Source organism: Populus trichocarpa, chromosome 11 (genome assembly GCF_000002775.5).
Source record: "Populus trichocarpa isolate Nisqually-1 chromosome 11, P.trichocarpa_v4.1, whole genome shotgun sequence".
Taxonomy (NCBI): domain Eukaryota; kingdom Viridiplantae; phylum Streptophyta; class Magnoliopsida; order Malpighiales; family Salicaceae; genus Populus; species Populus trichocarpa.
In genome coordinates, this window is record NC_037295.2 from 6,878,056 (window position 1) to 6,902,042 (window position 23,987).

The following is a 23,987-nucleotide window of genomic DNA, read 5'->3' on the forward strand; positions in this document are numbered from 1 at the left end:
AAGAATCATTGAGTCGATGTAACAAAGAATTGGTTTAGATCCTGGAACGAGAAGAGAATGAGATGAACCCTGCTAGGAGGAGAATCTCAAAGAAAAGAAGAGATCAACCCTATCATCAAGAGGAGTTTTCAAGTAAACCCTGCAATCAGGAAGCGCCGTTTGTCAGCCTTATCCTGTCAGGACTTCACCTGCCAAGTCTTTTTGCCAGGTAAGTCACATTCTTTCATTTGGGTAGGTCGCCCATCATAATAAGACCACCTTTCATTTGGGTAGGTCACCCATAACAATGAGACCACTTCATATTTTTATCATCTTCCATTTGGGTAGGTCACCCATCATAATAAGACCATTTTTTCTTTGGGTAGGTCACCCATCATAAGGAGACCATCTTTCTTTGGGTAGGTCACCCATCACAATGAGACCATTGTTTTTTCCACTTGGGTAGGTCACCCATCATAATGAGACCATCATTTTTCATCTGGGTAGGTCACCCATTACAATGAGGCCACACACACATCTTTGTATCGGTTCTGGTTAAAGGAGATCGCCAGATGGGATCTCAAGTTAACCTAACCACACACAGAGTTTAGCTTTGGTTAAAGGGAATCACCAGATGGGATTTCAGGTTGATCGAGCTACACACCGATTTTGGTTCTGGTTAAAGGAGATCGCCAGATGGGATCTCAGGTTAACCCAATCAAAAGGGCAGGTCGCCCATGAAAATAGACCAACGTGAGTATGTGTGGGCAGGTCGCCCGTGAAAATAGACCATAATGAGTATGTGTGGGCAGGTCGCCCGTGAAAATAGACCAGTGTGAGTGTGTGGGCATGTCGCTCGTGAAAATAGACCATAATGAGTATGTGTGGGCAGGTCGCCCGTGAAATAGACCAGTGTGAGTGTGTGGGCAGGTCGCCCGTGAAAATAGACTAGTTTGAGAATGTGTGGGCTGGTCGCCCTTGAAAATAGACCACTGTGAGCGTGTGTGGGCAGGTCGCCCATGAAAATAGACTAGCGTGAGTATGTGTGGGCAGGTCGCCCTTGAAAATAGACCGGTGTGTGTATGTGTGGGGAGGTCGCCCGTGAAAATAGACCACAATGAGTGTGTGTGTAACATCCCCCATTTCTGGGATAAAACCACAATCTCATGTCAATAGAAAAACAGAGTAGTTAAATTAAATTTTTTATTTTTTATATACATATTCATGGTCTTCGTATTAACATCTACCAGAATTTCGACAAAGTCCCCCCTATACCGGAAGGTCCCAAGTTACCGACATGTAACCTGTTTACACTTCTAACAGTTCGCATCTCATAACTTAATTCCCGACCCAATCATCCTGGGTTTCAATTCCACAATTATACTCACACCTATCAACCATAATATTTATGATATGCATTATATAACAAAAATATCATTATGGATGGATAATTTAAATAAATATAAATACATAGACATGAAATATGGTTATATAAACTACAACGTTAAATTCATCCAATCAAGTTTAAACATTTATTATACAAATTAGGTTATACAACCATTTTCATGTTTACAAAATACAAGGGTATACTCCCTAGAACCTAGACTTCAAAAAGGAAACATAAGCTAGGATCTAGTCTTGTCGTGCATGCGATGATCCTGAAACAAAATACATATTATTGCAAGGTGAATATTTCCATAAATATAACAATATGAATATCTAATAATTTCAACAGGGTAACATGCATTCATATTTCATTTACTTCTCCCTTCTAGTTTTTTTATTTATTTAAAAATCTCTTCCTTATTCAAACTATTAATAATTGTTCCCTCTGCCACTATCAACCTTCATTCCAGACTTTATAAGATCAACGTGATTACTTTTGCTTATCACATTACCGATACCAATTTCACTGGTATTGTCATCACCACCCCATAGGAGTCGATATAAGGCGATCCCTTTACCCGGAATCCTAACATACACTAAATGTATGCTGGCCATTCCATGGTGATCCCCTTACCCGGGATCCTAACATACACTGAATGTATGTTAGCCAATACGTGGAGATCCCCTTACCCGGGATCCTAACATACACTAAATGTATGTTAGTCCATTCGTGACGATCCCATTACCCGGGATCCTAACATACACTAAATGTATGCTAGCCAATACAGGGTGATCCCCTTACCCGGGATCCTAACATACACTCAATGTATGCTAGACAATACATGGTGATCCCCTTACCCGGGATCCTAACATACACTCAATGTATGCTAGTTTATGCCTTAAATCACACTTCTAATATTTTCCTTTTTTAGTGATAATTTCATCACTTGGCAATTCACATAACAACTTTTCACCTTGAATACACATACATTCAGTAATTCACATTTCACATCAAAATATATTAAATCATGGAATTTAACTAAGAAGCATAGGTGTGAAACACCTACCTGCAATAGAAGCTCTACTCGTGCTCCCCTGCTGTTGCTGTTGCACCATGTCTGTTGTCCCTCCTGCAAATCACAGGTTTATCTCATAAATTTTCCTCACTCAAGGATATGTTTTATAATAACCATATCAACAACCAATAAGTCTTTCTTTCAGTCATTTCTTCGTACTTTATGTTTTTCTCATCTCACTCATTATTACTGTCGTTCTTTGTCCAATCCTAGTTATCATTCCTTTCTTTATATTTGGACTTTCACTGTCCAACTGTTACTGCCTCGTTTTTGAACTGTTACTGTCTGACCTCTCCTCAGATTTTTAACTATATCTGGAGTTATAGAACTCCGATTCAAGCGAAATTTATGGCGTTGGAAAGGTAAGACATGAGGCTACAAGTTCTATGTTTTGGGAAGAACCCAGTTCTGCCTCTAAGGTAGTCAAAATCGCTCATTAACAAACACTTGGACTGTTACTGTCCAACTGTTACTGTCCATTTTTGAACTGTTACTGTCTGACCTCTCCTCGGATATTTAACTATATCTGGAGTTATAGAACTTCGATGCAAGTGCAATTTATGGCGTTGGAAAGGTAAGACATGAGGCTACAAGTTCTATATTTTGGGAAGAACCTAGTTCTGCCTCTAAGGTAGTCAAAATCGCTCATTAACAAACGCTTGGACTGTTACTGTCCAACTGTTACTGTCCATTTTTTAACTGTTATTGTCTGACCTCTCCTCAGATTTTTAACTATATCTGGAGTTATAGAACTCCGATTCAAGCGAAATTTATGGCGTTGGAAAGGTAAGACATGAGGCTACAAGTTCTATGTTTTGGGAAGAACCCAGTTCTGCCTCTAAGGTAGTCAAAATCGCTCATTAACAAACGCTTGGACTGTTACTGTCCAACTGTTACTGTCCATTTTTGAACTGTTACTGTCTGATCTCTCCTCAGATTTTTAACTATATCTGGAGTTATAGAACTCCGATTCAAGCAAAATTTATGGAGTTGGAAAGGTAAGACATGAGGCTACAAGTTCTATGTTTTGGGAAGAACCCAGTTCTTCCTCTAAGGTAGTCAAAATCACTCATTAATAAACATCCAAAACTACAATTTCTATGAAGGAACTTGATCCTAATTCCTTCATTCTCCTACCCAAAATCTCTTTGAAGGTCAAGAGACGAAACTGTCCAGATTCATCAACCTTTCCATTTACACACAACACATTAAGTTCTTTACTTTAACAACTCTTACTTTTTCCTCAATTCAAGTCTAAGAACTCAATATATAAATTAACATCCAGGCATCAATTCATAATCGACTTGAAATGACTCATAAGACCAGGTTTAGAATATCTTACCTGATGCGAATCAAGGCTTCGAACCCTCCTTTTCTTTCTAATGACAGCCGACCCTCCCCTCTTCTCTTCTTATTCAATTTTTTCTTGTTAATCCCTTTCCCACCAGGGTTTATTTTACCTATAACCCTCAATCTGGGATGGGTTCTTGAAATTTTGGTGTTTCTCTCTTAATTTCTAAAAATAGATATAAAAACTCCCTCTTTTCTTTCTTTACGTAGCTACAGATCTGTTTTTGGTGAGAATAGGAGTATTTATACTCTATAATTATTCTTATTTGCATTTAGGCCCCATTTTCTTTAAGTGTATTGGTTTTTACCCCCACTTCTTTTTAGTTTAGTTTATTTTCTTTAATTTAATCCAGCCTTGGTTTTTCTCGGGATTTACAGTGTGTGGGCAGGTCGCCCGTGAAAATAGACCACAATGAGTATGTTTGGGCAGGTCGCCCGTGAAAATAGACCAGCGTGAGTATGTGTGGGCAGGTCGCCCTGAAAATAGACCAGCGTGTGTATGTGTGGGCAGGTCGCCCGTGAAAATAGACCAGTGTGAGTATGTGTGGGCAGGTCGCCCCTGAAAATAGACTAGTGTGAGTGTGAGTGGGCAGGTCGCCCGTGAAAATAGACCACTTTTCTTCAAAATGGGCAGGTCACCCAAGATAATGAGACCATTTTCTTTTGAAAAGCGAAGTCCTTGGCTGAGTGGATCACTCAGTAAGCCAGGAAGACCTTTTGTTTTCTTTGCAAGCTTACTATGCAAAACATTGAGAAATTTTTGCTTCGTAAGCATTGTAAAGAGGGGGCATCTGTTGCTACCCAATTTTTTACCCATATTTTTGATAAAATTTCAAAAAAATATCAAAAAAAGGCAAAAAACAATGAAACCCCAAAATTTGCATTTTTGATATATTTGCATCATTTTTAGCATTTTCGACGTCATCTCAGAACAATTTAAATTTTCAAAGGTATTTGGAACGCATTCAACTGTTAACGCGTTAATTTTACAATCACTGATTTTTCTTGTTGAGTCGACTTTGATATTGCTCATTTTAAAAAAGTACAAAAAAAATATGAAAATTGAAATTTACAAAAAACAAAGAAAAGAAAAGAAAAAGAAAAGTTGAGGGATTAGTTTGAAAATATGGCAACATTTTGCCTATAAATACTAGTCTAGAGTAAAAAAAAAGCGGGGGGAGAAAAATTTAGAGGCAGCGAGGCGGAGAGAAATTGACACGAGGAAAGGCAAAAGAAGAAAACCTAAAGCCACAAAAAAAAACCTAGAAAATAAAACCCTTTCTTCATCGGCAGCCGTCCCTTTTCCTTGGAAAAAAGGAAAAAAAAAACCTTAACATTTTCTGCTCCTCACCCAAGCGGCCATTGACAAGCCGCTGCCAAAAAGAACCAACGGCTGCCCCCTCCCTTGGCCAAAAAAAAGGAACCAAACCAGCCCCCCTCCATTTTGATTTTCTTCTTTTGGGAGCTGCCGAGCACAAACTCTCAGCCGCCGCCCGCTGAGATTTTTCTTCGTTTCACACCGGCCTCTACTCCAAACCGCAGCCCATCCCCTCTCATTTTTTTGAAACGCCGCTGCCATCCCCGGGGTCCTTGGTTTTGCTCTCCCATAACCAGAGAGCCAAGGACCCCGGGCCATTTCAGATCCTCCATTTCCCCCCGTTTCAGCTGATTGAAACCTCCCAGCTGGGAATGCCATCTATTCCCTCATCAACACACTTTCAGACCCTCTCTCGGCTAACCACCATCAACCGACCAACAGCAACATCGTCCCCTCTCCAGCAGCTCATTATAGAGACAGCAAGGAAATGAGAAGGGAGGCCAGAGGATAGTGAAGAAGGGGCAGAAAACCGAAGCTTGGATGGGTGCCGATCTCACAACCATGGCAGCGGTGGACAACACCGCCGTGGCAGAAATGAAATGGGAGGAGGGAAGTTGCCGATCCAGCCATCCACACGCCTGGTCTGTTGGCGGCGCGTGCAAAGCCCAGCTCCAGATTTGGCAGATCTGAAGGGAGAGAAGCCGAACTGAAAACAAAGAAAGAAAGGTGCAACAGACTTGCTTGCTGCGTTTTTGGTTGTTTTGCAGGTAACGGCGTTGTCGCCGCCGGCGAGGAAAGTGAAGAGGGGAGGAAGCCGTTTCGGATATCCCCTATAGCCGGTCATTTCACGGTGGCGCTTGGACGCACGCGCCGCACGTGGCGGCAGCGCGTGGACCAGACGCGCCGCACTGCTTCCACAGTTCCTGAGGGCCTCCCCTGCAGTTCCTGGACTCTTTAGGGACCTTTTTGTAATTTTTACATGTTTGAATATGTATTTAAATTTCTGTTAAATGTTTTTAGTTTATGTTATGTTGTAAAAATTGTAACAGAAAAACATAGTAAAAAGTGATGTGGAAGTGTGTTTGTATTTTTATTTATTTATGTTATTGAATTATAAAATTAAAAAAGGATAAAAAAATTAATTGTTTAATTTGAATATGATTAAATATCTTGTTGTAACCCAATTTTGGATTCACCAAGATTTTTTTGAATGTTATTTTATTTTTATTATTATTTACAAAAATCCAAAAAAATTAAGAAAAAGTTTAAAATTCAAAAAAAAATTTCTCGAGTCAACTGCATCTTTTCGTCAAAACCGAGTCCACCAGGTCAATACGGGTCAAACCATGTCGACCAGGGTAAAAAATGAGTTTCGGGTCAAAACCGTCATTTTTGACCAAAACTGAGTTCACCGGGTCAATACGGGTCAAACCGTGTCGACCAGGGTAAAAAATGAGTTTCGGGCCGTTTCGGGTCAAAACTGTCATTTTTGACCAAAACCGAGTTCACCGGGTCAAACCATGTCGACCAGGATAAAAAATGAGTTTCATGCCGTTTTGGGTCAAACCTGTTATTTTTTGGTCAAAACCCGGTCCACCGGGTTTATATCCATTGAAAGTTTTTTTTTATGTTTCAACATAATTTTCGGTAATTAAAATTGAGTTTTAGCGGTTGAATCGGGTTTTTTCTAATACTGATTTAAGTTTTAATTTTACCTATATAAATATATATTATTATATATAATAAAACAAAATTAATAATACAGGATTGTCATATTAGGCGGGGCAGTTACATTTATTGTAGGCGAGCAGTTGGAAGGATATATTTTTTTATTTAAAGCAGATGCTTGTTGTCCCCTCTCATTGGCTATAAATAGCCAGTGACAGTGCGACAGGGGACGAGAGGAAAAAAAAGAAAAAAAGAAAAAGAAAGAAAAGAATTGCAAACACTATTCACATTTTTTTACTATTTCTTCATGCAAGATATTGATTTTTATTAAAAACAATATGGAAAATACCAAATATATCCCGACACATCTCAGCCCTTGAAATATTCCAAGATTTGATCCCGTTGCGCCACGTCATCAGGTGTACTGAGCTTTCGGTGCACCGCGCCACACCAGATCAAAGCTCCGCTCATCCAGATCGTCGATCAACCTGCAGATCTAGCCAATCACAACCATCCGATCGTTTCATCCGAGATCCAACGGTGCACAGTGTTCATCGGTACCGGTGTACCATACACGCGTTCATACCGTAGCATAATCTCGGACTCTCTCTCTCCTCTTGTCGGCGACGCTCTCTCTCTCATCCGATCTCCACTTTCCGGCCGTCTCCAGCCTCCGCACCACCACAGAAAGGTTTCTCCCCTGCTGTAAAGAAAAACCCCGGTGGTTTTCATCGTTTTCTCCGCCTCATCTGGCCGGAAAAAGACCACGATCGTCGTCGTCCATCGAAGCTTCAAACCGACGATTCTCCCTCGTCAGCCATCAACGGCCGTCGAGACCACCGCCATCAGAATCCTCGCCCTCAGATCTACCAGAAGCAACCATTTTTTGGCCGGAAATCTCGCCAGAAAATTTCACCGCCTCCAACAGTAACCGCGCGTGGGCCACACGCGCCGCCAGTGGCATTTTTGTAAATTTTGGAGAAATCCAAGGGTATTTCATTATTTTGCCTATACAGTGGCACTCAGGTAATTTTTCGGGGTTTCTACTGGTATTTTTGATATTTTTTATATATAAATGCTTGTAAATTTTCTTGCATGTTGTAAAAAATACAAAAACCAAAGTCGACACATCTCTTTTTTTTAAAAGGACCGATGTCAAAAATGTAAATACCAAATATGGCTTATGTCCATTATTTTTTTGGTAACCTAGACGTAATTCTCCTTTTTAGGGTTGAAACGTCATATTTTAGACAAGTCTCCTAATTTTTAGGGACTGATGTCATTTTTAACACGTCTCCTATTTTTAGGGACCGAAGTTAACCATTTGAAAAAAAACAAATTACCAATAAACCCAAAATATAATGGATTATATCCAGTATTTCTTTTGGTAACCCAGACGTAACTCTCCTTTTAGGGACAAACGTCAATATTTTAGACGAGTCTTCTAATTTTTAGGGACTGATGTCATTTTTAACGTGTCTCCTATTTTTAGGGACCGACGTTAATCATTTTAAAAAAAGAATTACAAATAAGCCCAAAATATAATCGTATTTGAATCAAACAAAAAAACACACAAGTAAGGGTAACCTTTCTATTGAAATGATGTTTTAAGGGTGGTGTCTACCTTCCCTTAATCATAACTAACCCCGTACCCGAATCTCTGGGACCAGTGTCTAATTTGGGATTTCTAGTTCCCTCAAATTACTAGATGGCGACTCCAATAAAATCTTTATTTTCCCTAATCAAAGAAAAAACCCTTTTTGTTAAATAAACAAAAAAAAGTGGGAGTCGTCGCCCGACGTCGTGTATCGACATATCTTAAGGACAAATAAAATCATGTTATATTTTCCATGAAAATGTAAGAACATGTTTCTATATATATTTTGGGATTTAATAACTGATTTATTAAAACTTTAGAATTTGATTAATATTTCAAATTTTCAAATCACATCAAATCGCAAAGCAGCTTACTTCAGGTAGGGTGTGCTAGGGGTGTTAATACCTTTCCTAGCCACAACCAGTCCCTTACCCTCTAATCTCTGACAAAGACCAGTACATCTGTGTTTCCTAGTAATCCTCCATTAAATACTAGGTGGTGACTTCTAAGAATCAAATCAAGCAACAGAATGAAAAATTGCCACGATCGTCGCGCGGGTGACGTGCGACAAGTTTTATGAAAATCATGGTATAAAGAGACTCATAATTATGCCTAGATCCCCACAATAAAATAGCATGGTTGAGAGAACAAATAAAAGCATCCTCAATATGGCAAGAAGCATGCTCAAAACTAAGAAGATGCCCAAATAGTTTTAGGCCGAAGTTGTAGATTATGCTATCTTCTTTTCAAATAGTTATCCTACTAAAGGCTAAAATTTCATAACTCTATAAGAAGCATGAATTGGAGGAAAACCAAGGGTTTCTCACTTTGAAAGTTTTTGGGAGCATTGATTATGTGCATGTAGATGATCAAGTAAGAACCAAGCTAGATGAAAAGATAAAAAAGATGATGTTTGTAAGTTATGATCAAAAGTCCAAAGGATACAAGCTTTACAACCCTAATGAAGGAAATATGGTGATTACTAGAGATGTTGAATTTAATAAAGAATTAGCATGAGATTGGAAAATAAGTGATTGTGAGAAAAATGACTTCCTATTGATTCTTGATGAATAGGAGGAAAGATATGAAGATCATTAAGAATCTATAGTCATACCTCCATAAACACTAATGAGTTCAACTTCTTCTTCTTCTAATAGAAATTCAAATAGTGGCACTCCACCAAGTCCACCAAGAAAGATGAGAAGCCTTGATGACTCATATGAGGTAACTAATCTTATTGATGATGTAAAACTATATTGTCACCATGCTACATTTAATCCTATAGTGTTTGAAGAAGCAATAAAGGATACAAAATGGAGAATTACTATGGATGAGGAGATTGTTTTAATTGAGAAGAATGACACATGTAAATTGGTTCCTAGACAAAATAGAAAAAAAACCAATAGGTGTCAAGTGAATCTACAAGGAAAAGAAGAATGGTAAAGGAAAGGTGGAGAGTTACAATGCAAGGTTAGTGGTAAAAGGCTATAGTCAAAAGCATGAGATTAATTATGACGAGGTATTTGCTCTCGTTGCTAGATTGGAGACCATTCACTTAATCATTGTCATCGATGCCCAACATAAATGGAGAATCTATCAAATAGATGTCAAATTAGCCTTAATGGTTTTCTTGAGAAGAAGGCCTACATTAAGCAATCTATGAGTTATGAAGTAAAGAGACATGAAAACAAGGTTTTAAAGTTGAACAAAGTCTTGTATGGATTGAACCAAGCCCCAAAGGCTTGGTATAGTCGCATTGATGGCTATTTCTTAGAAAATAGATTTGTTAAATACCTCAATGAATATGCTATCTATATAAAGATCAAAGAGAGTGGTGATACTCTTATTGTATGATTGTATGTGGATGACTTCAAGTAAGCAATGGTGTCTTACTACTTAGGGATTGAGTTCAAACAAGGAGAAGATGGAATCTTTGTAAATCAAGAAAAGTTTGTAGGAGAGGTTTTTAATAAGTTCAGGATGGATGATTGTGCAAAAGTGAATACTCCAGTTGAGTGTGGAGTAAAGATGTCAAAGAATGATGAAGGGGGGACAATAATCTCTATGACATTCAAAAACTTAGTTGGGAGTTTAAGATATTGAACATGCACTCATCTAAATATTCTTTTTGGAGTAGGACTTGTAGGAAGGTTTATAAAGACACTTATTATAACACACTTCAAAACTTTGAAGCGAATTCGTCGGTATATCAAAGGTACTATTGATTTTGGCTTATTCTATGATTATTCTAATAGCTTTGAACTTGTGGGTTATAGTGATAGTGATTGAGCTGTAGATATAGAAAGAGCACTACGAGTTTTTTTTTCTACATGGGAGATACAATATTGAAATGGAGTGCAAACAAGCAATCTACAGTTACTTTGTCAACATGTGAAGATGAATATGTAGCTATTACATCATATGTTTGTCATTCCATATAGCTAAGGAGATTATTGAAGGAATTGTGAATGCCACAAAAGAAGCCTACTGAAACTTATATGGGTAACTCATTAGTCCTTACATTAGCAAAGAATCCAATATTTCATGATAAAAGTAAGTATATTGACACAAGATTTCATTACCTATGAGATTGCATTGCAAACAAGGAAGTTGAAGTCAAGTATGTGAAGATACAAGATCAAGTTGCAGATATATTCATAAAGCCGCTCAAATATGATGTTTTTATCAAGATGATAGATGTGTTGAGAGTTATGAAGAAATCAAGTTTAAGGAGGGATGTTGAAAGTAAACTGATTTCTGAAAATTAGTTGAACCGGTCGACCGTTTAGGAACAGATCGATCGATTGCGATAAAGTGACTGGTTAGATTAAATGAATCTGTCAATCAGTTCAATTGGCAGAATACATTTCTTGTTTATATTAGAATTTCCTTGTATTAGTTTAATTTCTTGATTGTTTAGGATTTTATGCCTATAAAAAGATTTGTAATTCATCATTATTATAAGTACAAAAGAGAGAGAGAATAACTAAAGGAGCTTAAAGAGAAACACTTAACAAAAAGTATTCTTTCTCTTAATTCTTTTTAGAGTTTTTAACTTTGCATTACTATGTTGATCTTATACCACACCTGTTTTACTTCGAACACTAAACCACCATTTTTTTTTTCAAAATCTTTATAATACAAGAAGATAAAATTGTTCAGCAATTTCTTTCAATTTAATTCGATAGGAGTGACAGAGTGGCTCAACTTGAGGAGATGATAGTCCCAGATCAAAAAAAAAAAAAAAAAAAAAAAAGAAAAGAAAAGAAAAGAATTTGATGAAAGGGGAGGGCGATAATTAAGTGAATTCCCTTTAGGCCACTTGTAGCACTTTAGCCGATGCATGCAACCAGGGTTGGATTGAAATAGGTCCTGATTCTAATTAATCTCCAGTAGGCTGAGTAACCTGATCAATGAAATGCAATAGACCACCTGTGAGAATTTTCATGGTGGTTTCTTAAAAAAACAGAATGGGATTTAAGAGGTGCAAAGGGTATCGGGATTGTGCTTCTACAAACTATATATTTATATACGAGTGTTGGTCTGAGAAACATGTTTCATGAATTAAGCCCTTTTCAGTGTAGTAAATATGATTCACAGGCAATTATCAAAAGGGGGAAAAAATGATCACAGGACTGTTGGTCTTGGTGGCTGGCAGTAGTCCAGAAGAGCATTTGGTTAGGATAGAGAGTATAGTCATATGGAGCTCTCTCAAACTTCCTGCTATGAGAATTAATGCCATATGTCTCGTAGTAGATGGTTAGTGTATTAGAATTTCAAACCCATCAGTAACATATCCCGACGAATAGATTTCTGCTTGTTTCTTACCCTTGAGCAAGTTATGAGAGGATTTCCGTAGAAATTTTGCTTCCCATACAGTACATGGAGATCATAACCCGGTAGTGAGGCAAATTTTGCGGTGTTATTAAAATATATTCATGTTTTTAACTTCTATCACATTACAGCACATATAAGGTGATGAGTGAAGGTGTTAAGACTCACAGCATTTTCAGAGAACCTGTCCACACATCTCCTGGGATCACTCCAGTTAAATTGATGTTTCGCAAAACCCTTCAAAGAAATTAAAGATAGGCTTAATTAGTTCTCAATAGAACATGTTCTCAAGTTTATTTTAGACATTTTACGGACAGTTGACGAACAAATATTTCACTATGGGGGGGATGTTGGGTAAATTAGACTCTGGTCCAGACATATCAGTGATCCTCCTGTACATTGAAAACAAAAGAATGTTATAGTTCCCTTTATTCTTTCTTTCTGTCTTCTTCACAGAGGAAACGCCAAAATCATTGTATTTATTGCTGTGCATCTCAGGAAGTAGTTTGACTCACAAGTCTGTCAACTTCTCTAAAGAAAGAATGGCAGGAGGTATGGGCCCTTCTAGTCCACTAGCGTATAATTCACTTCGTTAGTCGAAAGAGGAAAAACAAATATCAGAATATTGTGCAACATGTAGCAGAGAAATGAAATGAAAATCTCATGCAGATAAAGATCCTCACAGTATATCAAGATTACTCCAGTTCCTAATGAAATCAGGTATTCTGCCACTAAGATTATTATCACTTGCACGACTGCACATTGCAAAACCGAATTAAGGAAACCAGATGCCATTGCATTATCAAAAACTGTGTTTAAAGAAGAAAGGAATTGATTACTTAGCGAGAGTATTTGGCAAGTTTCCCTCCAACTGATTGGAGGAAAGTATCCTGCAACCATTAATTCATAGCACAGCATCAAAGATTGCAACTAAAATGCCTAGCTTTCGTTGGTTTAAAAATGATGAGCAATTAAATGCCTTACAGGGCTGTTAAGTTGACAAGATCACCAAGCTGAGAAGGAATAGTACCAGAAAACTGATTTGCTTCAAGGGACCTTCATTTATTTGTATTTGATTAACTGACAAAAATAAATTTAGTGAACCAAGTAAGCTAGCATTGTCAAAAACAGAAACAGAAAACAAAATAAATGATAAATCAGCTGAACATATATTTATGACTTCAATACATACAAGTAAGTCAGGCTAGGAAAACTTCCCAAGTACCAAGGAATATTTCCTGACAAGTGATTGGATGTAAGTGAGCTGCATGCATAAAATGTTATCTAGTTATGGTGAATTCTGCCTTGTGTATGAACTGGTAAGCAAAGATGAGGTGAATGAACTTACAGGTTTGTCAAATGTTTCATTGAAGCCCATTCCTCTGGAATATTGCCAGAAATGTAGTTGCGAGTTGGGTCACTGTAACAGATAATATAGTGGTTAGCATCAATATATACTTGAGAATTTAACTTGTTCCACTTTATAAAACGTCAAGTAAGCATTGCTTTGGAGTATAAACCTTGCTTGTTGAAAATAAAGTTTCTTTTACAACATAATTTGAATTAGACGATACTTTTGTTTCTGTTTTGGTTGTGTCTATGATGCAAATCGTGCATGTTAGATTTTTTTTTTTTTTTAGTTTAACGTGGGTGTCCGGGCCAGCTTGCGCGCACCTCGACTAATCCCACGGGCCCTGAAGTTAACGACCAAGTAAGCCTCCAGTGGCCATCATATGAGCAACCACAGGGCTCGAACCTGAGACCATAAAGGGAGCAAATCTCTTAATCCCAAGCTCTTACCTTAATAATAATATGTGCATGTTAGATTTTGAATGCACATATTATTACCAAATACTTCATAGGTGCATTCAATACCTTTAAGCTGTTGAAGTATGCAGATTAGTGAATGCTCATGCAGAAAATATTCTCAAGACGGTCACCCTTAGCACATAAATGCTAATGGGTATAGTTTTTTTATTTAACTATTGGATTGAATTAAAATTTTACTAATAGATTTTTACAGTGTTAAATTTTCATAGTCAGCTAAGATTTTCGTAGTCGTCTAAGATTGGTATGCCACCACATTAAACCTAAATATTATTGTTCAAGATTTATTATATTTTTCTAATTAATTTAAGATTGTTTAATCTATTTAATATTGTATAACTCTTTAATTATTTTTCTTGGTATCCAAATAGCTTTAAGAGTTGTAATATTGAGTTTTTGATTATTAAGATTACTAGAAAGAAATCATTCAATAATAATAAAATTATATATTTTTTATTCTCATTTGTTAGGTTTAGCTGCGTCAAATATGCTTCTTTTTATTATTATTATTAAGGTATTTCCATTCCACAATATAAATTAGTCGATAAAAGTTATTTTGAGATTCTAAAATTAATACACGTAGAAACACAATAAAATATATCCTGAAAAGATTCTTACAGAAATTCAAAATATGCAAGGTTGACCATTTCAGACGGGAGCTTGCCTTGAAGATTGAGCGTTTTGAGAGATCTGTTATTAAAAAAAAACATCATGAGTACATAAACAAACGAATCCAATCTATTTAAAAAACATTTTAACATACTACAACTAATTAATTCAACTACAACTAATTAATTCAAGACCAAAACATTTTAACAACAAGTATTCAAATAAATATAGAAGACAAAAAAAAATCTTACAATGACGTGATATGACAATAACTATCATTATTGAGGATGAGGGTGCAACTGCATACGATGGTGCTATTGGCTTTTGGATCTTGTTTCAACAGATTCATATCGTGCAGAGTTCCTGGTTGGTTGCAAGCATCGCCCACCCGGCGTCAGTGTCTTGCCAATTTGTCTTAACGCCGTCACTAGTTCAAGGATCATGCATCCACGGAAAATTTTATCAAAATTCATATCCATAATATAACATCGGTTAATAGTAACTCTTATCACCAAAAAAAAAAAAAACTAATAGTTTTCGAGTGGTATTCTAACACAATAAATGGTCGGAATCTCGAGTACAAATCCAGAGCTACTTCCTGTTGGATGCACAGTTGAGAGTGAATGTACGGATTTGGGCCCTTTTTTTTCAGAATTTCCTTTTATGTTCTTACCCCATTAGTTATTTTTCTGTAGCTGCAGTGTAAAGTGAAGAAATGATTCTCCAATGAAGTAATTCATGAGCAATGAACAATAAATTTATATTAATGAATTTCTTAATCTTAGTATGAGGTTGTAGTTGTAAGCAAATCTGTGGATATGTGACTTAGCACACCAATGGAATGGAAAGTCGTGGAAATTAATTAGCTCAGATTATTACAACACTCCATATATTATTGCAATAAAAACAAAGCTTACTCTCTTACCTTCGTCTGGATGTAACTGATATGAGACAACCAAAGTAGCAGAACTGAAAAGAGTGATCACGACCACCATTACTCGGCAAAACTGAAGAAGTCCATGCGGAGGCTGGAGCGTCGTGAACATGTTGGGTGGAGGAGTAGGAAAGAAGCTTGAATAAGTTTTCATTTTATGAGGTACGTACTTGATTTATACTGGACGTACGTGGGGACAAATTCTTAAATTTGTGAGAATGACCTTTAGCCACTAGATTTGATGATTCCTTTCATTTCTATCTCTCCAAACCGATAATTAATTATGAGTTGGACAAGTTTAAGCTGCTCATCTCTCCAGCCATTAATTTCTCCCCTTCTCTTTTCCTTCATCAGCCTAAATTATTGATAAAATTAACTACACGGTAATACTAATTCTTTGGCCGAGTCCAAACAGACTTATGGTATATATTTTATACAATATCTATACTTTCATAAATATTTCTATAAATATCTAGGATATTTTTAAGGTATTTATATTAAATATTTTATAATTATAAAATATTTATCTTAAAAAAGTTTATATAAACAAATATCTCTAAGAGCATAAAGAAAGAGGCTAGAAGGCCAGAGCCAATATCTCTAGATAGCATAACTCTAATATAAAACTTAAATAAGGTTTAAGGAACATTGAAGTCTAGAGAATGCTCACTCTTCACGTCACCAGTACAAACACTATACTGACTTAAGCATTAGAATGTTTTTTCTTGTAGATGTCACCAGGCCCATGCACTAGGTCCTTCGGATCCAGTTTTATTAGCCCATGAAAAGCGCTCATAACCTTTCTCATTTTTCTAGCCTCATCAATTAGCATTGTCTGTGAAAAATAAACAAGAAGTCAGTTCATTCATGTTTTTTTAAAACTTTTTTCATGGCTGACAATACATCTACGGCTACGCCAACAACACATGATGCTAGCAACTAAGCCAATGACATGTGATGCTAACAGCTAAACCGGCGGTTAAGCCCATTGATTACGCCCTATATGGCTATGCTAGTGGCTACACCCAAGGAAACACCCACGATGATGCCTACAACCATGTCTATAGCTATGCTCCATGGCTATGCCCCAAATCTACACCCACAAATAACTTTTGTATCACCTGGATATCGCGGCGACCGTTAAAATTTTTTCATGAAAAAAGAATAAATATCTAGCATCTTATTCTTCGGGGAAAACAGTCTCGTTTAAGGAGTCGCTACCTATTATTATGGTAACCAATAACCTTAATTGGTCAACTGAGATTCTATGGTCCGGGATTAATTATGCGAAAGGAAAGATGCTATCACCCCTTAAGCGTCTCCCTGAGGCAGGCTGCATTGCTGGTTTTGTCTAAAATTGCTAAGTGTTTTGTCCTCTTTTTTTTTTGTTTTTCCTATCATGTTCCTGGCTCTTGCGTTAATAAACAATGCTTGCGAATATTTCCAACTCTGACATTGGTAAATGTTGCACAAACCCAAAAAAAATTGTGATATTCTTGACTTTGGGGTCAGTGAATAAGTTTGTGAAATTTTGAATTTTTAATGAAGAAGAAATAATTTTTCTATGCCTTTTTCTTTTTGTTTACCTTTTTATTATTTACTCTATTTAGACAACAATAAATAAATAAATAAATAAAAAGCATTACACAACATTTTTTAATTTAACAGTAATGGTCCGCAGATTGAGCATATAGCAGGAAAAAACAACAAAACGCAAAAGAAAAAACAGTAAAACAAAGCTAGGATTACATCCTTCTTTGTTGGGAATTGATATTTATAATATTTCTCGATAGGCTTTTTATAGGATTATCCCGATCTCGTGATCCAAGTTCAACAGGTTAACCCAGATTGATTCAAATTGTTCTTTTTTTTATTGACTTTTGTTTTCAATTTCATCATTCAACATTGAACTGATTAAGAATTGAGCTTTATTTTTTTCTTATTTATTTTTTATGGGGTTATCACGATCTCATGACCCGGGACGAGAATTTAACAAGTTAACCCGAGTTAATCCGAGTCAATCTAATATATATTTATTTTTTTCTTAATATTTATAAAAAAAATATCATTTTAAAATTTTTTAATTTGACAATTACAGCCAGATACTAACTAAATTATTGTTCTTACCTATTAAAAAGTTTAGAAGACACTTACAAATAAACAATCACATCAAAAGACAAATAAAAAACATAATTTTTTTTCAAAAAATGATAATAAATAAATAAAAAGAAATAATAATATCACGCAATTACCCAGATTCAAATTTAAAATCGCAATCAATTGAGTCCCAGTAAGCAACTAATTTCGTTCACTCTCTCTCTCTCACTAAACCTTTCTTAGTTATTTTATTCTGATTTTATTTTTATCCTCTTCTAATTTTGTTTATTTTTATACTTAATAATTGAACATATTAATGTTTTGACAAAAACCCTATATTTATTTATGAAATCTACACAGAATAGAAAACACGTCATCACTTTCTCAATGAATGTTAGCAAAAATACTCCATTAATAACATTTCAAAAAGGAGGAAAGAGAGAAAGAAATGAGAGAAGAAGGTAGGTTCAACCGAGGTCAAACAGAGGAAGAATGGGAGAAAGAGGAGAGGAAATGAGAAAGAAAAGAGAGGAGAAGAGAGGTCCAAACTCGAAGAGAGGATAAATGAGAGAAGGGGAAAAGGAAAGGGAGGAAGAATTGTGAGAAGAAAGCAGGCCCAACCAGTGTAATTAATCACTACATTAATATAAATTGTCTGACAAGTTTAAAAAATCACTCTAAAATTTGTAGAGAGGTATTGATTTGATGGATGGTTATCTCATAAATATTTTTAACTTTAAATTTTTTTAAATAAAATATTATTATATTTACTTGATTAATTAGTTGAAAGATGTTGAAATTTATAAGATAAGGAGGCAGGCACGTATGGAGGCATTTGACCCACAAATTTAATGACTACAAGCTATTATGTTGAATGATTAATATCACTATAGCGTCGGCTGCTAAAAAGCATTTTCATGGGAAAAGTCTCAGATATTTGAACCCGACTTGTCAATTTATTGGACACTAAAAGAGACCCACATTGCATGAAGTCCATTCCATACTGCTGTAAAGTGTACTGAGAAATATATTCGTGCCCATTAATATATTTTTTTTCATCAGAAACATGTTTGATTCCTTTTCATAGCTACTTAGGCGATGTTTGTTTTTTAGAATTTATTTTTTGAGAAATTATTTTTTAAATTTTTTTATATTTATTTGTTATTAGAAAAGTTAGTTAATAAAAAATACTTTCTAGTTAAAGAAAAATTTGACTTGTTTTCCAGAAAAGTGTTTTTCTGAAAACTTTTGGCGGAAAATACTTTCTGGAAATTATAAAAAATTTAAAAATATCATATTATTTGCTTATTATATCAAATTTGGTCCTCAAACTTTTGATTGCTATATATATTTTGTTTTGAATATTTATTTTTCAATTTCATCTCTTAAAAATTAATTTTTATATTAACTTTTATCTTCATTTTTATAATTGTTATTTGCTTTTTTCTTATCATTTTTTTATTGAAATTTTTTATGTATCAAATTTGATCCTCAATCTTTTGATTGTTACTTATTTTATTTGAAATAATTTATGAAATGTTAATTATTATTATTTTAATTTCTTCATCTTTTATTTTTTTTTATTTTTTAGATTTGATCTCTATTATTTTGATTATTATTTATTTTATTTGAGATAATTTATGAAGTTATATTTTTTTTCAATTTCATTCTCATTCAACTTTTTAATTTGTACGATTTGTTCCTCATTATTTTAATAAACTTGAGAAAAATAAAACATTAATAAGTTATTTTCCAGCTCATTTTCCATGATCATAACCAAACACTGGAAAGTATTTTCCAACTTATTTTCCATTACACTGCCAAACATTAGAAAATAATTCACTTTCCCAAAATTCACTTTCCAAAAAAAAACTACTTTCCAGCAAACAAACGGGGCCTTAGATTTGATGATTCCTTTTCATTTCTATCTCTCCAAACTGAAAAGGGTTGATTACAAGTTACCAGCTGGTAAATATCGCAACAGGTAATTAATTTCTCCACTTCTCTTTTCCTTGATCAACCTAAATTATTGATAAAATCAACAACACTGTAATACTAAGTCCAATTAAGCATATATGGTATTTTGTACATTATACATATTTTTATAAATATCTAGGATGTTTATAAAATATTTATATTAAATATCTTATAATTATAAGATATTTATCTTAAAAATAAACAAATATATCTAGGAGCATAAAAAGAGAGGCTAGATGGCCATAGCTCATCTCTCTAGATAACACAAGTCTACTATAAAACTTAAACAAGGTTTAATGAATATTTAAGATTACAAAATAATCATTCTCCCCGTCACCTGTTTAAACACTATACTGATTTAAGCATTAGAATGTTTTTCTTGCAATTGTCACTGGCTCACCAAGTCCTTCGGATCCAATTTTAGTAGCCCATAAAAACCGCCCATAATCTTTTTCTTATGGATTTTTTTAGTCCTTCAGATCCAATTTTATCAGCCCATGAAAACCACTCGCAATCTTTTCTTGATGATTTTTTCAGCCTTATCAATTGGCATTGTCTGTGGAAAATAAACAAAAAGTCAGTTCATTCAGTTTCTTAAAAAATAATTTCATGGTTGGCAATACATCTATGGCTACACCAACGACACATGATGCCAGTAGCTAAGCCAATGACATGTGATGCCAACAGCTAAACTAGCGGTTAATCGCTCAACTACTACCCACATGACTACACCAGCGATTACGTCTGATATGGCTATGCCAGACACCCAAGGCAACACCCACGACTATGTCTACGACTACACTCTATGGTTATGCCCTAAGGCTACACCCATAAACAACTTTTCTGGCGACTTGTACATATAAAAGGTGTTGTCGAGACTTGGGAGCTCTGTTGATACACTAAAGGTAACATTACCCCCTATAAGTATTTCCTCCCCCACTCTTGCTAGGTCAAGTCTTCCAAAAACATCTATTTGCAAGACCTGGTACATGTATGAAAAAACTACAAAGTAATATTAATTCTTGGGCCAAGTCCAGTCGGGCCTACACGATGTTTTATACAATGTACACATCTTCGTAAATATATTTATAAATATCTAGGATATTTTAAGATATTAATATTAAATATCTTATAACTTATATATTTATGAGATATTTATATAAAACATATTAAAACTTAGATATTTCTTAAGATATTTATCTTAAAAAGGTCTATATAAACAAATATCTTTAAAAGGATAAAGAAAGAGGTCAAAAGGCCAGAGCTCATCTCTCTAGACAACACAAATCTAATGTAAGACTTGAACAAAACTTAAGGAACATTTAAGCCTACTGAATACAACCCGATTTCTATCGGGTCCACTAGACGATCCTGCCTTCATCCATCCCCGTATCTCTCCCTCAACCGACTATTATATGTCTCCTTAAAATTAAAAAAGAAATCATCAAATTCAATTCAAGAAAACAATAACTTACAAAAAACTTGTTGAACGAACATACCACGAAGTGTTGAGCGTGGTTGCTGACGAATTGTTGCACTCAATTTTGGCAGTCTTCACTTCACACGTGCGTCTCCATAAAAAGATTCATTGGGCTCGGCTCACGTCCAAGAGTCGTAGCTTATAAGAAAAAAAATATTGCAAGTTAAATATATTTATAAATAACAACAAATTAATTAAAGATAGATGTCATTAAAATTAATCTTACCATCCGCTTCAAATGTGCAATGAATGGAACGAAGCTGTTGGTGTGTGTAGTAACCGAACCGTGAATGTTTTGGTTATGGTTCTCGGCACTGGACTGTAAGCGTCGTGTGAACAGCTCGGACATCATGTGCTGAATATACTATGCCCATATATCCTCCGAGATGTATGGCAGCCTAAAATCCCTCCAAACCGCCATGTTATTCCAACCTGGTAGAGCATTATCTCTAGCATAGTTTTTAGCTTTTTTTGCGCTTTATACCAAAAGTCACGCAATCTACATGATATAAATGTATTTTATATGAGTTAATGACAAATTAGATTTTAATATATAAATTGTTTTTAAAAAAAAATATCGTATTGTTTTTTATGCTACCTAGTTGCTACATGATTCTCTCACATAGTCCTCGCAACATTATCATTTATGCTATCCACTCGAATTTGTTCTGTGTATAAAAAATTTATAAAAAATAAATCAATAATTTCAATATAACATAAAAATAGTTAAAATTTTAAGTTAACACTAACCTCAAATCTTCTAAACCATGCATCGATATAAGGTTTCCAATCATGATGTCTGCAAACCTGGCTCCATTAAAACAATGGAATTTCTATCGACAACTTAAACATCGATGTTATTACTCGGGCGGCCTCAATGTTTATGAACCTGAAAATCAATAAAATTAATGAAATATTAGTTGTTCATAAATTATTAAACACAAACCAACTAAAATCAAAACAAACTTACATTGAAAGTTCGTCCTTCCAATGTGCTATATACCTGCGGGGGCATTGACCTTGCTGTGAAGGGACACCGCCTCTACGTTTTAGAACCGTGCTGGAAGAGACAGCGTCGTAAGTCAACGCAGGTGCCTCTTCTTGGTTGGAACCTAATGACACGTCATCATCGCTGCTATAAGAACTAGTTGTGATCATTTGTTCAAGACGTGCAGTTGATTTTGTTATATGCATCTACAACAAATTTGATGTATCACCATAAATGCTAGGATCTGAGATCATCTCTTGGATGTTGGTCTGTCCTTCAAGCATGCTCACCACTTCTGACATTATAGGCCATAGAGATGGAGATGCATTGGTGCATAAGAGAGCCAATTTGATGATCCTCTCAGCCTCTTCCTTGTTGAATTCAGACTGTAGCTTTGGGTCCACTATCTCCATTAAATTTCGCTTTTTTTGCACTCCATGGGCCTATGAAAGCAAAAGTATTTGCAAAGAGGAGTAGTGCCTAATGTATCATGAAATCTAGATAGCAACAAGAATAAACTTGTAACTTACCCAGTCAAAAAGACATACGAATTCATTTGTTGTGCAAAACTATAAACATCTACTTTGTCTGTTAAATAACCCCACAGCATATATTATAGAGCCATATATATCCTCTGAAATCAGAACCATGCCAAAGCTAAATTTTATGTGTGGTTAGGTTAACATGAGATCTCATCTGACGATCTTCTTTAACCAGAACCAAAATTTTATGTACAACTCAATCAACATGAAATCCCATAGGGCAATTCCATTTAATTAAAGCTAAAATTTGTGTGTGATTGGGTTAGCATGAGATCCTATCTAGCAATTTTCTTTAACCAGAACTAAAATTCTATGTGTAGCTCGGCCCACCTGAAATCCCATCCCGAGATTTCCTTTTACCAGAGCTAAATTCTATGCATGGTTGGGTTAACCTGAGATCCCATCTAGCAATCTTTTTTAACTAGAACCAAAATTCTATGTGTAGCTCAGCCAACCTGCATTCCCATCTAGCGATTCCCTTTTACCAAAGCTAAATTATGTTTGTGGTTGGGTTAACATGAGATCTCATCTAGCGACCTCCTTTAACCAGAACCAAAATTTTATGTACAGCTCGGTCAACCTGAAATCCCATCTGACGACTTCCTTGAACCAAAGCTAATTTTTATGTTGCGGTTGGGTTAACCTGAGATCCTATTTGGCAATCTCTTTTAACCAGAACCATAATCTGTTTATGTGTAGCTCGGATAACCTGAAATCTAATCTGGCGACTCCCTTTAACCAAAGCTAAATCAATGTATGGTTGGGTTAATCTAAGATCCCATCTAGCGGTCCCCTTTAACCAGAACCAAAGTTATATGTGTGAGGCTAAAGTTCATGTTTTTATCTATGGTCATACGTGGTCCTAATAGTTCGGGCCAAAATATAGATGTTTTTATTCGATCGTTGATTGATAACTTGACACAGTTGTAGTCCTCTAGTGTTTTGACTTATGATGTATCGAAAAAAAAAACAAAATATTCTTATGAAAGCAGTTTTGATATGGACTACAATGATTTTCCACCTTATAGAAAGGTTTTTTATTGGAGCACGCATGGAAAACTAGTCACCACCATCTCCTGGTGACAACCATTTCTTGGTTAATAGGCTTGTTTGAGATTGTGGTAGTAGCTGCGGTTCAAAGTGTTTTTCGCTTAGAAATGCATCAAAATGATTTTTTTTATTTTTTAAAATTTTTTTTTGAGATTAGCACATCAAAACGATCTAAAAACATAAAAAAAAAATATCAAAAAAAAATTTAAAATTTAAAAAAATACAGTTCCAAACGGAGCCAACATCTCTAGTCACCACCTCTTGGTCATCGTAAC

General features: G+C 35.4%; 1 protein-coding gene and 1 long non-coding RNA gene across 11 annotated transcripts in view; both read right to left on the minus strand.

The window, feature by feature from the left end:
• Positions 1 to 23,987, minus strand: part of LOC18103136 (probable LRR receptor-like serine/threonine-protein kinase At1g29720) — a 204,636-nt gene that overhangs the window by 60,243 nt on the left and 120,406 nt on the right. The window lies entirely within an intron of this gene.
• On the minus strand, positions 11,640 to 15,717 carry LOC18103133 (uncharacterized). 5 transcript variants are annotated; one of them, XR_008056815.1, is made up of 11 exons: positions 15,570 to 15,717; positions 14,896 to 15,071; positions 14,654 to 14,725; positions 13,557 to 13,628; positions 13,401 to 13,472; positions 13,193 to 13,288; positions 12,892 to 13,098; positions 12,724 to 12,795; positions 12,535 to 12,600; positions 12,377 to 12,445; positions 11,640 to 11,780 (listed from the first exon to the last, which is right to left on the minus strand). It is a non-coding gene; the product is annotated as an uncharacterized LOC18103133 (long non-coding RNA). The 5 variants fall into 5 exon arrangements; XR_008056813.1 differs by having other exon boundaries at positions 12,377 to 12,600; XR_002979524.2 differs by lacking the exon at positions 11,640 to 11,780 and having other exon boundaries at positions 11,802 to 12,445.